General features: G+C 49.2%; 1 long non-coding RNA gene across 1 annotated transcript; it reads left to right on the forward strand.

Annotated features, from left to right (window-relative positions):
- The first annotated feature begins 569 nt into the window (after positions 1–569).
- On the forward strand, positions 570–3,127 carry LOC116544531. Its single transcript, XR_004265944.1, has 3 exons — positions 570–706; positions 861–963; positions 2,934–3,127. It is a non-coding gene; the product is annotated as an uncharacterized LOC116544531 (long non-coding RNA).
- Positions 3,128–3,482: the final 355 nt, after the last annotated feature.

Genomic DNA, 3,482 nt, shown 5'->3' on the forward strand with positions numbered 1-3,482 from the left:
CACCCGACTGCTGCTCACTCACGTGCCAGGTATTTAGAAAGCACATATTGCCTGCCTCCCTCCTGCTCAGGGCTGCTCGTTGAGGATACAAAGATGAATAGGGCAGGGTCTCTGCCCTTTCCCTTGATGGTCTTCATTTGGCTTCCACTCTTCCAGGTAGCTCAGGAAACTTAAGGTAACCTACAGTCATCAGAAAGACGCGGTGGCTCACGCCTGTAATCCTAGCACTTTGGGAGGCCGAGGTGGGTGGATCACCTGAGGTCAGGAGTTCAAGACCAGCCTGGCCATCATGGTGAAACCCCATCTTAAAAATAATAAATAAATAAATAAATAATAAAAAAAGAAAGATACAGGAGTGAGCTGCCTTGCTTCTGTCCCCTGAGCCCTGTCTCTCCCTCCTGGTGTCTTTGGTTCTCTCCAGAAACAGCTGGTAGAGCAGCCAATCAGCAGGCATGGCCCCACTTGGTGGGCAGCCCTTCGGCTTCAGAGCACCCCTCTGATTCACTGGTTTTGCTCAAAGTACTTGGCTTTGCTGACAAAGACATCTGTGGTCGCTGCATTTCTCCGGAGGGAGTGGTGTGTGCGGGCAAGTTTGCAAGCCTTTGGGTTACAGTTTTGTGATGAGCCAGCCGGCCCACAGTTACCTGCAGTCCCACTCTCCTGGTTCAAATCCTGACCCTGCTACTCTCAAGCTGTGTGGCTTAGGGTAAGTTATTTCTCCAAGCCTGTGTTTCCTTATTGTTAATATCAGGGTAAATTTATACGGCCAAGTTGGCCTGAGGATTAATGATGACATGTATAAAGTACTGTGCATAGAGCTCCAAGTAAGGTATTGAGGGTAACAGAAATCTGTGTTCCAGAGATACGCAGAAGGAACAATCCCTTCCAAAGAATCTTGGTGGATGCATTCACCTGGGCTGGACGTGCCAGGAGAGGGATCAAGTTGTACAAAGGGTCAAGAGGGTAAAGGAGCCTCCCTCATTAGGGGGGCCTCTCAGAGAAGCCCCCTTCTAGGATCTCCGGGGCTTTGCTGAAGCGCGGCTGTCCCCCTAGAACTCACTGCACTGTCCCTGGTCGTGGTTCCCTCTTACTCCACGTGCTTGGCAAGAATCTCTGAGTGACAGCTCCCTTTTCTACTTGAACCTGGTGGGCAATCTTGTCCCTCTCCTCTCCTGAATGGACTTTTTACTATCCTTAGAACAAAATTAAAATCCAAGTGTATGGACTGAATTCTGTCTCCCCCAACTCCCATTCATATTTTGAAGCCTTAATCCACAATATGACTGTATTTGGAGATGAGGCCTCTAAGGATGTCGTTAAGGTTACATGAGGTTAGAAGACATGAGGTTAGAAGAGTGGGACCCTAATTCAATAGGACCGGTGTCCTCATCAGAAGAGAGACAGCAGGGATGTAAGCGCATCAGGAAAGGACGCAGTGAGAAGTGGCATCTACAAGGCAAGTGCGAGGCCTCAGGAGAAATCAAGCCAGCTGACACCTTCATCCTAGATGTCCAGCTTCCAGCCTGTGAGAAACACAATTCTATTTTTTAAGCCAGCCAGTCTGTGATATTTTGTTATGGAAGCCCAAGCAGACTGACCCCCAACTTTCATGTCAATTAATCAGGGTGAAATTCTTTCTCATAGTGTGTGGGCTGAAACCATGAGGAACATCTAGGTTTAAAAGTTAGGTCTGTTTAGCTTACTGCGGCGAGGGAAGACGCGCGCCAGAGGAGCCAGGGAGGTGTCCTTCAGGGCAGCGGGGCTTGTGCTGGGCATGGTCTAAGGGAGGATTCGGGAAGCGGAGGCAGTGCTGGATCATGTGCTGTCAAAAAGCAGGCACAATTCAGTGACTGGGAGTCTTAGTGGATTTTATCTGGGAGGACTGTAGTGGGCTAGAGTCATCATTGCGAAAGAAGCAGCAGTCCCTCGTGCTGATCAGAGGTGGGGACGTTTAGTTGTGTGGTTGTGGAGGGGTCTTGTTTGAGCCTTTCCAAACATGGTCTCAGCATGTGGGAACATCACAGTCTGGCAGCTGACAGGCAAGCTTTCACTTTCTTCTTTCATATTAGGGAGTCCCATGTGGTACAATCTGCCAAATGTGAATGTAAAAGGAAAATAAAATCTTGGGACCTTAATTTACTGTAACAAAGGGAGAGATTAAGCTGGAAGCTGAGTCCCACAAGAAGCTGTCTTCCTTTTGTTCCTAAGCAGACAGCCACAGATAAACGGTCAGATAGATGGCCAGGTGTCTCCACAGGTAGCTACCCTATGCTTACTTTATCTTAGGTAAACATTTACCGAGCACTGGATAAAAACATAAGATAAAAACATAATTGACTTTTTTTTTTTTTTTGCTCTTATCGCCCAGGCTGGAGTGCAGTGGTGTGATCTTGGCTCACTGCAGCCTCCACCTCCTGGGTTCAAGCGATTCCTCTGCCTCAGCCTCCCAAGCAACTGGGATTACAGGCGCTCGCCACCACGTCCAGTTAATTTTTATATTTTCAGTAGAGATGCAGTTTCACCATGTTGGCCAGGCTGGTCTCAAGCTCCTGACCTCAAGTGATCCACCCACTATGGCCTCCCAAAGTGCTGGAATCACAGGTTTGAGCCGCTGCGCCTGGCCCATAATTGACTATTTTGAAACTCTCCCTTTTTCACTTGCAGCATGTGGATTCAGTCGTGTGACCATACATGTGACCATACATGTGACCATACATGTGACCATACACGTGACCATACGCTCCCTCTTTCCCCTCCCGCCCACTTGTCCTCTTCAAATATTGAAGCCCTCAAAATCCTCTTTGAAAAAAAGCACAGATCACAGGTTGTTCTTGGGATTTTGTGTTCCTTTTGTGGGGGGTACATCCTTAACCTCAGCAAAATAATTCTCTAAATTGATTGAAACCTGTCTCAGAGTACTTTTTGGTTTACAGGGACAATGAGAAGAACAGTTAGGAAACGCATGTGCAGCTCACGCCATGGTTTACAAAGCACTCCCACGGGCACCGGAAGGGATCATTTTCAAGTCTTCCTTTCAGGTGAGGAAACTGAGGCCCAGTGAAGTTAGAGAAGTCCAAGTCACTTAGCTGGTAGGTTGGTGGGAGGACCACCCCAGGTCACAAATTTACCTACATGCAGTGTTTGGAAACCAAGGCCGTTTCTCTAAGGGTCACTGAACCTCGAGCAGATGCCCTCAGGGTCTGCAGAGGTCCTTTCCAAAGGGCATTCTCCTGGGCCTAGGACAGCAGCAGGGGTGTGGAAGGGAGGGCTGAATGACCGGGCCAATGACATGGCTCAGGTGAATGGAAAGCTTCGGGCGCTCCCTTGTGGTAATCACATGAACTGCTGCTCCAGGTTTGGACTGAGACAGGTGTGGGCAGCAAGGTCCCCTCCAAGGCAGCAAGAGCAAGCGCCAGGGATTCAGCACCCACCTGGGGTCAGCCCCCTGCACGCGATGGTCAGGGACTCCTTTGACCCTCAGC

Source organism: Sapajus apella, unplaced genomic scaffold (assembly GCF_009761245.1).
Source record: "Sapajus apella isolate SASKATOON/1434 unplaced genomic scaffold, GSC_monkey_1.0 scaffold4, whole genome shotgun sequence".
In the NCBI taxonomy this organism is placed as follows: Eukaryota; Metazoa; Chordata; class Mammalia; order Primates; family Cebidae; genus Sapajus; species Sapajus apella.